Genomic DNA, 14,801 nt, shown 5'->3' on the forward strand with positions numbered 1-14,801 from the left:
AGACCCCTGAGGTTCTGTGGCACCATAACAAAAACTATCAAAATTGTCAAAAGTAGGGGGTCCATGGCTTCTGCTGTTGAAAATCAGGGGGCCCACAATACTTTGCTAACTAGGAACCACTGATGTAAAAAAAAAAGAATCAAGCTTTATTCATTATAACTCTGGCCAGAATATTTCTTTGCAATTGCATGCTGGGGATAAGAAGCCTAATAAAACAGATCAGATAAAGAAAGTGTGGGGAAAGCTAAGCGTTGTTGGATTAATTTCTGTGCTCAAGGAGGGAGAAAGTGTGATTAAGTAACCGCTAATAACACAGTGTATATAATAAAGGAAGTTGGAATTCCAAGCCAGGGAACTGAATATACCAATTTGTGAAGAAAGGAAAATAGTATGCTGAGGAACATCAGTAGCAGTATTTATTATAGTTATCACGTATTGTGTTCTTTATAATATAATAAATTTTGAAGGCCAGAGTCTGTGTGTACAAGTCACCCATCAATCCTGGAATTAGTAAAAGTTTAGAATTAACCAAGGTTTGATTAATTTAGTTTATGCTAACGAGCCAGGCCAGCTCAGCAGATGAGGCTCACTGAAAGAACGGAAGGCTGATGATGGCCAGTCATTAGCCCATCCAGGAAGCCTCCAAGAGGGCAAAAATGCACCACATAAGAAGGGGGGAAACCCCTCCCCCAGCTGTGCGTTGGTGGTGGGCGGAGACCAAAGCGGTTTCAGATTTCAGTCTGAATGACATAAGTGAACAAAAAAGGCTTATCAGTTTTGCAAGCGGTTTGGCAAGCAGAGCAAGAGAAGAGAACACCATGTGGGCTGGCTAGGACAAGCTGTAACAAGGAGACACAAAGGGCATAACTGATTTCTCCCTTTGCAGACCCAAGCATGTTGCACCTATGAGAGAAGCAATGGGTGTAATCCTGAGCACCCTCTATCCTAGGCTCAGGTTGTATATCTGTGCAAATGCACCACATTTCATAAAGACGCCACAGTCTCTCCTGTGCTTCATTGTCCAAAAGGAAATACATACAGAACCTGGTATCGGTGTGGCGTGTAACAATATTTATTCTAGCCCAGTAATAGTGTGGTATCATTAATAATTTCATATCAGGGGCTTTCTGAGAATTAATCATTTAGTGTTGCTCCTGTAGCTGACTGTGATAATGTGAATTGTGTACAGTTTTTATGATTTAGGTAAAGGTAAAGGGACCCCTAACCATTAGGTCCAGTCGTGGATGACTCTGGGGTTGCAGCGATCATCTCGCTCTATAGGACGAGGGAGCTGGCGTTTGTCCCCAGACAGCTTCCCGGAGCATGTGGCCAGCATGCCTAAGCCGCTTCTGGCAAACCAGAGCAGCGCACAGTGACTATTTATCTACTTGCACTTTGATGTGCTTTCAAACTGCTAGGTTGGCAGGAGCTGGGACTGAGCAACGGGAGCAAGGGGAGCTCACCCCATCACAGGGATTCGAACCGCCAACCTTCTGATCGGCAAGCCCTAGGCTCTGTGGTTTAACCCATAGCACCACCCATGTCCCTTTTATGACTTATCAATACACAATAAGGCTTGCACATTTTTTAAAAAAACAACAACCCAGCACATAGTGAACACGGTGTCTGGTAGAAACGTGGGAGGCTTGCCTTCTCTCTCCAACCTTGGATGTGGCAACAATTTTTTTTTATTACGTACCACACACAATATGTAAAAGTAGTCATGTGCTCCCCCCCCCCCTCTACCACCTGCAGGTACAACGAGTTCAACACGTTTAAGGGATCAGGAGGTAAGAAGAGTGAGGCAACACATATTCGGTCACAGTATCCTATTTGACTTTATCCGTCTAAAATCATTTGTTTAGGTTTTTAGCACTCTACCCAAGCAGCAGTCTTTCCCTGTCTCCCAGAATATCATATGGATCTGTTAACTGTTTTTTTTAAATAAACATCAGGAAAAAGTAATATCAATGGCTGCATTAAAATATTTCAGCAGTTACAAGGTGACAAGAAAAAGAGAATGTAACTCTATCTATCATCTATCTATCTATCTATCTATCTATCATATATCTATCTATCATATATCTATCTATCATATATCTATCTATCATATATCTATCTATCATATATCTATCATCTATCTATCATCTATCTATCTATCTATCTATCTATCTATCTATCTATCTATCTATCTATCTATCATCTATCTATCTATCTATCTATCCATCATCTATCTATCTAATCTATCTAATCACACACAGACAAACACCATTTGTCTGAGATGACAGAACCCTCAAAGCAGTTTACAAAAAGAATCAAACTATTAAATTGTCAGTAAAAAAGTTAAAAACAGCCTTTTAAAGATTCAAAAAAATAAAATCAACAACACGGTAAAGGCCAGATTAAAACACATGTCAAGATTCTACATGTTTTTGCTGTTATTAAAGCATTTAGGTCAGTTAATACACCTGCCATTCATTAGGATGGTGAGCTGTTTCATTGTTTTTGGCATAAACTCATTAATTTCAGTGAATGCGACCCGCAGCATACAACTGTTAGCATGAACTGCATTCCTTAAAAAGAGAAAGAACCAAACCAGAAGTCCCAGCTACTGCAGAATGAAGCTCAAGAATGAAAGGAGACAAAAAAGTCCTACCTGGCCGTTTCACTCCAGAGAGTACGTTACATCTCCCAGTGAAGAAGATTGAAGAGGCACAGCGGCTTTCTCTGTGGTAACGCCCCATTTGTACATGATTCTAAATTCTTCAGCGTCCCACCCACGAAAGTTGCAATTCAGGATTCCTGACTCAGGGCAATCCTCCTATTGTGTAAAACCTTAGGATGCACCTCCAGTGGAACAATGCTGATCTGCTGCCTTTGGTGCTTGTCCCAACCTTGTAAAATGAGAGAGTTGTTGTTTTATGGTATCCCTTAATCAGGGAGGCAAATACAGCAGTGGCAGGAGGGGATTCTTCAGCTTAAAGCTGAGTTTCATGTAAGAAACTCCACTTCGATCCTAAAGAATACCCTGAAAACGACTATTTTAAATTTGGCGCCCCTTGGTTCAACTCTGCTTGCAAACAAGCCAGACTCCATCTTCATACAATATACAATGACTATAAACTTTCCGGCGCTCCGGCTTTACCTCCATCTTATTCCCTGGCTAAAAAAGCATACAAACAGGCCCAGAAATCGGCCAAATGGGAATGGCATTCAAATCGTTGGCAGACTATAATTTCTGTCTCAAAATCTCATAACTCCCGGAAATTTTGGTCCTTAATAAAGGGAAGAAACACGAAATATCCCTTAACGGTGATCCCGGCCCCTACATGGGAGCAGTTCCTGAGAAAATATTTCTCAGTGGCAGAAGCTCCGGCCACTCATTGGAGACCTTCTAATCCCCTTCCCGTCTGGCCCAATACCGACCCTGCTGAAATCCTAGAATTGATAGCTGAGCTGAAAACTGGTAAGGCCCCTGGGCCAGATTTGGTCCCAGTTGAGGCCATAAAGCTTCACTCTGCATGGTGGGCAGGGATCTTAACTAAAACGTTCGATGCAATAAATGCCACGGGTTTAATAACAGGAACGTGGAAGGAGGCCAGTATAATTCCTATCTACAAAAAAGGCCCTCCCGGTGACCCAGGGAATTATCGGAATATCAGTCTGCTATCGTCCATTGGGAAAATATATGCCCGTTTTTTGCTGACAAGGTTGATAAAGTGGTCAGTTGAGGCTGACCTGATTGGACATGAGCAAGCTGGATTTAGATCAAACCGATCCACAACAGACCAGGCCATTATTCTTTATCACTTAGCCCGGAAATACTCGACACCTCGACGGGGCCAACTTTGCGAAGCTTTCATAGATTTGAAAGCTGCGTTTGATAGTATTCTGAGGAAATTACTATGGGATAAACTTGCCTGTTGGGGAATAGATAGAAGGCTCCTGTGGCTTATCTCCCAACTTCATGCCAGGTCCGTGGCCAGGGTGAGAATATCTCCTGCTGGCGACCTGACTAACCCAGTGCCAGTAAATAAGGGTGTACGCCAGGGTTGTATTTTAGCGCCGCTTCTTTTTAACTTATTTATCAGTGATATGAGGAACCCATTAGCCGTCGCACAAAAATTTATCCACACCCCTCGCATAGCTGATTACTGTTGTCCTTTACTTCTCTACGCAGATGATGCGGTACTACTCTCTTACTCCAGAGTGGGTTTAAGGAGGGCACTAAAGATTTTTGCGACATATTGCCATTCTAATCATCTGTCTATCAACCACACCAAGTCTAAAGTACTGATATTTTCAAGGAGTCGAAAACTTTATTCATGGAAGCTGGAGGGCACGAAAATCGAACAAGTACATAAATTTAAATACTTAGGAATTTATTTTCAATATAATTTAGGGTGGAAAGCGCACGTTGAATATATTCAAAACAAGACAAAAGCCCTATCACACTCCCTCCTCCGTTTTTTCTACTCTGAGGGGGCCTTATTCATCCCTGCAGCCTTGAAAGTGTATAGCATCAAAGTGATGGCCACAATGGCCTATGCTGCACCTTTATGGGCTGCCTTTGCAAACATCTCACCTTTAGAGACACTTCAAAGCCAATTCTTATGCCAACTTTTAAAATTACCAACATGCGTAAGTAATGCGGCTATTCGCTTAGAAATGAAGATCCCCTCAGTGGAGTTAGTTATATGGAGGAGAGTTTTGATCTATTGGATATCCCTATGGCATAAACTCCCGAACCACTATCTAATTCAATGCATGTGGCGGGATGACTTCACAAATTTGTGGTCAGGAAAAATCCATGCCAAATTGCTGTCCTATGAGATCTCGCCCACTGAATTGCTCAAACTGGATCTAAATGTGGCAAAAAGGTGTATAAATCAAAGGCTGGATGATGCGGAGCTATACCAAAATTTCGTAGCTGGTGGTGGAGCCTGCTCGCCGTTAAATTTCAGCATAACCCCTATCTACCGTGCTCCGTCCTACTTAACATCGCTTATGGCCGCGTCTCACCGATATGCCTTCATTAGAGCTAGGTTCAATGTCTTTCCAACAAACATGCTGAGACATAGATTCACTAAGGGCCAAGTCCCTTCAATGTGTGCTTGTGAAATGAAAACATCTGAATCTCTACATCATGTTATGTTTATCTGCCCTTTGTACAGTTCAGCCCGTGCTAGTATACTAAACCCCATAATCCAGCCTATGGCTGACAAACCAGTAGACCTACAGCTTGCCTGGGTTCTTCAAGATGTGGATCCTTATATTACCCTACAGGTTGCTAAATTCCTAACAGCCGTCCTCTCGTAAAAGAGACGGAATGGAATGTTAGCTGATTATTGATAGTTATAAGAATTTTCTATAATGACATCAGATATTGATTTTAGTGTAGTGCCAAAATTTTTTAATCTTAATCTTAATCTTAAACTTTTTATGAATGGCTAATATCCGTCCTTGTGAGTTGTGAACTGTGTTATACTACTTGTGGTTTGTACGAGTCCGCTGATTTATTTGATTTGTTTTGTTGTGTTGTGTTTCATAATGGGCGTAAAGCCGAATAAACATTTGTTGTATACCCTGAAGGAGCCACAATGGGCTCCAATTTCATGGGATGCATTCCTGTGGTATATGAAAAGCTTCTTTTCTAAAAAGGTACATACAGACACTGCATTTTTAACAGATACATATGAAAAGTGCACAACATTTTAACAGGTGAAGAACACCATACATTTAAAGCACTATGAGACCATTTAACAAATCATCATCAACATCATCACTTTTAATTTGTATAGCGTCTTTCTATCTTACAATACCCAAGACGGTTTACAAGCCGAAGAAACAAAGAATGTACACCCTATAACAATCTAATGCCATACAAAAATGTGACAATAAAACGTAACTTTAAAATAAGCAACCTCCATCAAATAGTCCAGAGTTGTTTGTGACTGGACTTAACTGCCAGGGGTCCTTTACCTTTTTTTACATCAAATCAAGTAACATTCAACAATCATTGGAATGGTATGGAAATTATACTTCCCACCAAATAATTCTGGGAAGTGTAATTTGTTATGGGTGTTGACAGTTGCTAGGAAGAGCTGTGGGCCCTGAGGCAGTGAACAGTCTGTGACCAGAATAGCTGAGCTGTGCAGCTGAGGCTCCAGTACTTTGGCCACCTCATGAGAAGAGAAGACTCCCTGGAAAAGACGCTGATGTTGGGAAAGATTGAGGGCACAAGAAGAAGGGGATGATGGAGGACAAGATGGTTGGATAGTGTTCTTGAAGCTACCAGCATGAGTTTGACCAAACTGTGGGAGGCAGTGGAAGACAGGAGTGCCTGGCGTGCTCTGGTCCATGGGGTCACGAAGAGTCGGACACGACTAAACGACTAAACAACAACAACAACACAGATCAACAAGTGTCAATCAATCAACCTTTATTGAGGTCAAAGACCAGACAGGATCAACAAGTGTTGTTGTTGGGGGGGCTTTTCTTTTTTCTTTTTTTAAACGAGATCACACACCAGTTAATTGCAAGCAGCAATATGGGAAAGCATTCATTTGCCTGTGCTGAATTCTCCAGAGGAAGCCACTTCACCCAGGTTCTCAGCACGCCAGCTGGATCTTGTTCATTGGCTCTTGTATCAGCTATTACAACAAAATGTGGGAAATGTGAAAGATCACAGAAAGAGAAATGGGGTGGCAGACCACCCCCATCTTCTTCCCACACCCCTCTAGCCTGAGCTGCTCCTTCTGCACCTAGCCACTTGGCCGATCCACCTTGTCCTACCTAACCTTAGCTGCTTCATGGCTATGGGAGAAGCCATGGGGAAAGTTCACCACTGTTTTTCAGCATGTATTGACAAATTGGACAATCTCATTTCCTTTCCTTTTCTCAAGTATCTGCCACATTTCATCATCAGTTTTCCATATATATATATATATATATATATATATATATATATATATATTCATGTCCATTGCTCCTAATATATGCCCTTATTGCAAGCAATTTCCCTGAATATGATGCATGTTAATATGTTATTCTTATAAATAAAAACGTTTTTGCATGCACTTTCTGCCAATATGTATATATTTTTGGAGCTGGAGAAATGTAGTGCTAAATTCAGAGATATGTGATTGTTTTGAAGAAGCACTGCCTTGTAGTTCACGTTTTGGTGCAAGAAGTGTGGATTTCATGTAGGTTCTCATTAAAATGCAAGTTGAAATAATTTCTCTCCCACCCCTCTTTTTCAGGAGGAGTATACACCACTATGAACACTGGAGGTAGCTTTCTTTCCCACACCCACCACCCATTGCTATCTCAATTTTCCTCACAGATTGCCTGAAGCTACAAATCAGTATCGCCATCACCATATCTATTACTAGTGCCACCGAGCAGCTGTCCTTCTGTAGCCAAAAAGCCAACACACATGAAAGAGAGATATCAGCAGACGTTGAGGAAACCTGGAGTCTGTAGATATACAAGTTGTAGAGCTGCAAAACGTTCAGAAAAGGAGAATGAAAGGAGAATGATCAAGGGTATAGAGCGACCCTCCTATGCAGAAATAGTTGCAGTATTTGGGACTTTCTAGTTTAGATACAAGACGAAGAACAGGTGACGTGACAGATGTTTTTTAAAATATGCATGGCATGGAGAACTTGGATAGTTTAGAATTTTTCTCATTCTCTTATGGCACCAGAACTCTTGGGCATCAAATAAAGCTGAATTTGGAAGATTTGGGACAGATTAAAAAAAAAAAGGACTTCAGCCATGCATGGTTAAATTGTGGAACTCACTCCCAAAGCTATCTTGGCTTCATAAGAGATTTAAACAAATTTTGAGAGAAGGCTATCAAGAACAACTAAAGTAGACTAGTTCCTAGATGAGAATTATCCATGTAATTATATTGGTAAGCAATTCAGCTTTCTGAGGTCCAGCTCTGAGGGCCTTCTGGTGGTTCCCTCAACGCGAGAAGTGAGATTACAGGGAACCAGGCAGAGGGCCTTCTCAGTAGCGGTGCCCTCTGGAATGCCCACGTCAAGAAAATAAACAACTGTCTGACTTTTAGAAGACATCTGAAGGCAGCCCGTTTAGGGAAGTTTTAAATGTTGGATGTTTCATCGCCTTTTTAATATCTGTTGGAAGCCGCCCAGAGTGGCTGCGGAGGCCTGGCCAGATGGGCGGGGTATAAGTAATAAATTATTATATATTTACAATGGTGCCTCTGGTTACGAACTTAATTCATTCTGGAGGTCTGTTCTTAACCTGAAATCGTTCTTAACCTGAGGTAACCCTTTAGCTAATGGGGCCTCCCGCTGCTGCCGCGAAATTGGTGTGCTATTTCTGTTCTCATCCTGGGGCAAAGTTCTTAACCAAAGGTTAGCAGAGTCTGTAACCTGAAGTGTATATAACCCAAGGTACCACTGTATTATTATTATTATTACTACTACTACTATTAATATTGTGAGTTCACGTGCAGGACAGACATGCAGTAAACAAAGCCAAGGATGAATCACAACGTAGTCCGGTTTGCACGTAACACTAAGCCAAACCATGGCATTAAACAGACAACTATGTAGGCTCCCAAAGAGGAGGCTGTGGTTGTTTTGCTTCTCTTGTCAGTTGTCCTGCTGTTGTAATCCTGCAAGCTAAGCTGTGTTTTGGCTGACTCCCTCCAATATTTATCAGATGAAAATAGGGACATTCTATTCTGCATCAGGAAGCTTCTCCTGAGTTTGATCTGCTGGACACATATATTTCATATATGTGCATATACATCTGTTGCCTTGAGCCAATTGCAACTTCTCTGCCCAAACTACCTCACAGGATTGTGGTAAAGAAAAAATGTGCAAGGGAAGGCATCAACAGATGAATGGAATGAAATAAAATGTTAGCTGTAAGCTGACTTGAGTCCCTGTCAGGGAGAAAGGCAGGTAATGACAACAACAACAACGAGAATGATCAGGAACATACCAGAGAGTAAATCCCATTGCACTCAGTAGGACTTAGTTCTGAGAAAAATTGCTTAGGATTGCAGTGTAAGGCTGAAGAGTCTCTACCCAGTTACTAGGGAGTAAGCTCCATTGAATACAGTGGGGCTTACTTCTGAGTAGCCATGGCTCACGGTATAAGGCTGCCCTTAAAATAAAGGAATAAACACTCTGTGCATTTCCTAAAAGAAATGGCTGGCTGCTGATGAATTGCAATTAAATAATTTTAAGTGGATTGGTTTCAAAATTCTAGGAAGGGCTTTGTACGCCAGTTTCACCACTTCTTTCATTTGGTGCAGGTATTTTACTTTCAGTTTAAACAGGACTTTGTTTTCGCCCATACACACACACACACACACACACACACACAGAGAGAGAGACAGACAGAAGTCTCCTGTTTCCTAAAAGGACAGGGGGGTGTCTGATCTCTCCACCACTTTTAACTGAAACAAGGAGGGGAGGAAAAAGCAAAACCAGCACAGCTTCTAGATTTAGGTAGGTAGCTGTGTTGGTCTGATGCAGTCAATATATATATATATATATATATATATAAATAAAAAATTGTCCAGTAGCACCTTAGAGACTAACTAAGTGCAGCTTCTGTAATTCTGGGACTGGGCTCGAGGTTTAGCTCTCTCCAGGCAAAACATGAACTGGAACCAAGGTTTGTCCTATGATTTACAGCTTTGTGTATTCAACAGGTTCAGTTTGGGTAAGGTCTTCTCCATTTCCTTGCTGCTTATTTTAGGAAATCTCAACACAAGTTTCTGTACATGGTCAGTGGATTCCTCAAAGGTTTCCAGTGGTTTGTCGCAAGACAGCATTTTGTAATAAGCGCAACATTTCTTTTTAATTTAAATGGGAGGAGGCAACACAATCAGCTGAACGAATCACCTCCAGCTCTTTCCCACAGGAGATTTGTGACTAAGTGCTCTGTTTGTCGGGCTTGCTAGGGATATTTCCCAACTGGATTGGGGAAGGGAACAGCAAGTTGCTTCATGCTTTAGGCGAGAGGCTACATTTTCCCGTGTAACAAGATCAACAACATTAACACCCACTTGGGATAGGGTAGATCTTTTCATGACTATGATGCTCATCTGGCCAAGCAAGCATATGAAATTTACATGAATGGAGGAAATCTAAGCTTTCCATGCATGAAAGATAACACCATATTTTTGGAGACTACAATATCTACGGTATATGTCAAATTGTAAACTCAGCCCTGAATGGAACAATCAAACCAGTACTGCTATTGCAGAAGAGGACATTTAATTGTGGGGTAATTAAGCAATGGTGCAATTAGTCCATTGGAAACAAGGCACAATTTCTCAGGTCCAAGTCCAATTTGCTACCTATGTTTGCACTTCAAAGAAAAAGCAGTGCCCTCCCCCAAAATGTAGGAGAGACAGTAATAGATTTGCATTTATTTAGTTACATAAAACAAAGTAATGTTCAGCAAGTAAGAAAGTTAATTCAGTAGAAATGCTGCTTAAAAGCAAGAAGACAGTCTGCAACTGTGACCAAAACTGCAATGTAAATATTGTTTTGAAACAGTTATGAAGTGAGCTGCTGATTCTTAACAGCAAAAGCCACCTTTGATATTTTCGTTTTAATTGACTCTTACATAGACATGTCATTAGAATAGATAAGAATCCATTTAAAAAAAAAAATATTTATTTAAATTGTATTCCTTTCATTTATTTAAATTTATAAATTCATTTCATTTATTTAAATAAATAAATTCATTTCATTTCATTTATTTAAATGAGGGTTTTGGTTGGTTTTTAGTAAAAAGTGTAGTGCCTTTTTAAAAAAAAGTTTAAAAGGAAATTTAGATCTAATGCAGATTTGATTTACAATTTATACTTTAATCTCTCAGCACTGAGTCATAACCATTATCAGAGACCATGCGGTGTAAGCATATGAATATCTTACTCAAATGTATACCATACTAAGCTTAATGGGATTTACGCCCCAGGTAAGTATGTATGGGATGGTACCCTTAGTTAAAGGCTAACACTGTAGAATAATATTGCTTGTTCTTGGAACTGCATTGCTTCCAGCACATTTACGTGTTCTATATCCATTTTACCTGCTTTTCCCAGAGTCCCTATCTCATAAGGACAATCTTTGCCAGCATCTTGAATTATTCTGAGCAATTCAGCTCCCTCTTTGTGCTGGGCTCGGGGCTGGACTGGGCAGAGGTGTCCCTCCACCTAGTCCTGCTAGGCTTAACCTACTGCCACCCGTGGGATGGGGGCAGGGGGAAAAGCAGGTACAGTGGTACCTCAGGTTACATACGCTTCATGTTACAGACTCCACTAACCCAGAAATAGTGCTTCAGGTTAAGAACTTTGCTTCAGGATGAGAACAGAAATCATGCTCTGGCAGCGTGGCAGCAGCAGGAGGCCCCATTCGCTAAAGTGGTGCTTCAGGTTAAGAACAGTTTCAGGTTAAGTACGGACCTCCGGAATGAATTAAGTACTTAACCCGAGGTACCACTGTATTAGCATTACTCCACTGGCACTTTGCTGTCCCTTCTGCCTAGTGAATGTGCAGGCAGGTGTGCTGTCTGTATGATCCCAGCTGCTGGCAGATAATGGAAAGCCCCCAAGCAGGCCTTTCCAGGAGTGAGGTGGAGCCAGCTCAGGATCCATTTCGTTCCGAGCCATTGTTGCGCCCAAACCATTTCCAAATGTTGCAACAACTTCAGGCTGGCAGGATGATCTACTTGGCCACACCACCACCTTCTGTCCTGGCCACCATATGCAGGTGCACTGTGGCAGTGCACATGTCTCATATTGTAAAATTTCTTCCCTGCTTCTCCTTTCACACTTAGGTAAAGGTAAAGGGACCCCTGACCATTAGGTCTAGTCGTGACCGACTCTGGGGTTGCGGCGCTCATCTCGCTTTACTGGCTGAGGGAACTGGCGTACAGCTTCCGAGTCATGTGGCCAGCATGACTAAGCCGCTTCTGGCGAACCAGAGCAGCGCACAGAAACGCCGTTTACCTTCCCGGTGGAGTGGTACCTATCTATCTACTTGCACTTTGACATGCTTTCGAACTGCTAGGTTGGCAGGAGCAGGGTCCAAGAACCGGAGCTCCCTCCGTCGCGGGGATTTGAACCGCCGACCTGATCGGCAAGCCCTAGGCTCCGTGGTTTAACCCACAGCGCCACCCGCGTCCCATCCTTTCACACTTGTACTTTATTCACACACCTCTGCCAGTGGAGAAAGGCCGTGCTTCAGTGGCAAAGCACGTTTCGAATGCAAAAGGACCCTAGATGAATCCCCAACATCTGCAGGTAGGAGTGGGAGAGACCCCCTGCCATAAACCTTGCAGAGAGGTTGCCAGTCAGTGCAAATAGTACTGAGCTAGATGAACCTACAGGCTGCCTCTGTATAAGGTGGCTTCCTATGTTCCTCATCCCTTCCTCTCTATTCTGCTTAATTATCGTTATTGAAAAATAATATTTTATCACTCTTTCTGATTTCTTTCAACACCTCCTCTGGCCCTTTCCTCTCAGAGGAGGGAGACCTCTTCTCTTCTCCCCCCCCCCCCCCCCGCTTTTACTCAGCATGCTTGCACTGGTACAAATAAAAGATTATGGTGAAGTCTGCTGTGCTGAGGCCCTAAAGAAGAGAAGAAGAAGAAGAGGAGGAGGAGGAGTTTGGATTTGATATCCCGCTTTATCACTACCCGAAGGAGTCTCAAAGCGGCTAACATTCTCCTTTCCCTTCCTCCCCTACAACAAACGCTCTGTGAGGTGAGTGAGGCTGAGAGACTTCAGAGAAGTGTGACTAGCCCAAGGTCACCCAGCAGCTGCATGTGGAGGAGCGGAGACGTGAACCCGGTTCACCAGATTACGAGTCCACCGCTCTTAACCACTACACCACACTGGCAGTTGGCCTACTGCTCTTCCCCAGGCCCATTATTTGAGAAATGTTACTAAGTGCATGTTACTAAGTGCATGTTACTAAGAACTTAAGCCAGGAGACAAGGTTTGCCTGATAAATTATTCCATAGGCACTTAGGACCAAAGGTGTACAGTTGTACCTCGGGTTAAGTACTTAATTCGTTCCAGAGGTCCGTTCTTAACCTGAAACTGTTCTTAACCTGAAGCACCACTTTAGCTAATGGGGCCTCCTGCTGCTGCCACGCCGCCAGAGCACGATTTCTGTTCTCACCCTGAAGCAAAGTTCTTAACCCAAGTATGATTTCTGGGTTAGTGGAGTCTGTAACCTGAAGCGTATGTAACCCGAGGTACCACTGTATAAATGACATAAATTATATACTCTAATTATTCTTGTGGGAAGGCTACTCAAGATATTGTAAGCATTGGGATCCCAGAGATGCCACCCTGTATCTCACAACTGGCAGCGCCACAATTCTGGTCGGACAATTGCTGTGGTCTCTTGGGTTTCTACCTCCGTTACTGGGAACCCTGTTGGACAGCCACCTCTGAGTCCACATACTTGATGCTGGGTGCCAGAGACAGAAGAGAGCATAGAATGGGGAACCTGTGGCCCTCCATATGCTGTTGGGACTCAAGATCAAATCATCCCCAACCAACATGGCCAATTGTCAGGGATGATGGGAGTTGTAGTCCATCAACACCTGCAGGGCCACAGGTTCCACATCCCTGTAATGTAAATTCTGCTGTTAATCCATCCTCTTGTTTGGCTAAGTTTTGACTTTCAATGGCTTCTAAATGGCATAGGGGCAAGGGACCTATTAGAATGGTCTTCCGCCAGAGGCTAATGAATCCAAATGACTTCCTAGCCGTCCTTTATGTCAGGGACAGAAGCTGCCCACGCTAGAATAAGAAAGCGATGACTCTGCCCAGTGTGGTGGTGAGTCACCAGAATTGCTTCTTGGCATGTTGTCCTAGTAATGAAGTATTCTCAGACTCTGGGATGGCATTGTGCAACAGGCTGGCCATTGGACTCTCCTGGACAGGAAGGTCACTGTAACTGTCATGGAAATAGTCAAGCGCGCACTGGCAGTTAGGGAACACTGTGGCCTTGCTGATTCCCTTGGAGATATAGATCTATAGATATACACAAACACACACACACACAATTTCAACATACCAAATTATCAAAACAAATCATCTTCATTATCTCCCCCCATTTCCCCCTCCCTCCCCCCTGTGACTTTCCTCAACTCCTCTCTCTGATTTCTCATTCAATGTTAACTTCTGCATATGATAAAACTGTATACATCCTTATGTTACCGTATTTTTCGTCCTATAGGGCGCACCGGCCCATAGGACGCACCTCGTTTTTTGGGGGGGGGGGAATGAATAAAAAAAATTATTCCCCCCCCAGCCGCGGCTGCCGCCCCAAGCCTTGCGCACACCTTGTCTCGTAATTTGCATGTCAATTTTGCCAGTTCTGCATAGTTCATCAATTTCTCTTGCCACTGTTCTTTTGTCGTGGTTTCTTCATTCTTCCATCCTTGTGCAATTAAGACTCTTGCCGCTGTTGTAGCATACCTAAGTAAGTTCTTTCTCTTCCTTGGCAGCTTTCAACATCCTTCTGGGAAGCCTCACGGTGCTGATACGGGGTGGGAGAGACACTATGTTGAAGTGACTCTGGTCATTCATCAACATTATTCTGGAGAAAGGGTGGGGAACTGTTTTCAAGGATGCCACTCCAACCCACTGGGCCAGATAACAATGGGAGGCAATGCCAGAGGCAATTCTCAGCTATTACAATGGAAAAATCCTATTGCCATGCTTAAAACTGGAAATTGCATTCAGTATCAATTTCACCTGAAAAACGAGATATTCGTGTGCA

At 42.7% G+C, this 14,801-nt stretch overlaps 1 protein-coding gene across 3 annotated transcripts in view; it reads right to left on the bottom strand.

Moving 5' to 3' along the window:
* Positions 1-14,801, bottom strand: part of LOC309356777 (ceramide synthase 3-like) — an 87,134-nt gene that overhangs the window by 54,371 nt on the left and 17,962 nt on the right. The window contains exon 1 of one of the 3 annotated variants that reach the window (XM_081888510.1): positions 2,657-2,804. The exons of the other annotated variants lie outside the window; for them this stretch is intronic. The gene's annotated coding sequence lies outside the window, so the exon portion shown is untranslated. Of the gene's footprint in view, positions 1-2,656; positions 2,805-14,801 lie in introns of those variants that run through there. 3 annotated transcript variants of the gene reach the window in all.

This window comes from Podarcis melisellensis, assembly GCF_964234715.1.
Source record: "Podarcis melisellensis genome assembly, chromosome: 14".
NCBI classification, from domain to species: Eukaryota; Metazoa; Chordata; class Lepidosauria; order Squamata; family Lacertidae; genus Podarcis; species Podarcis melisellensis.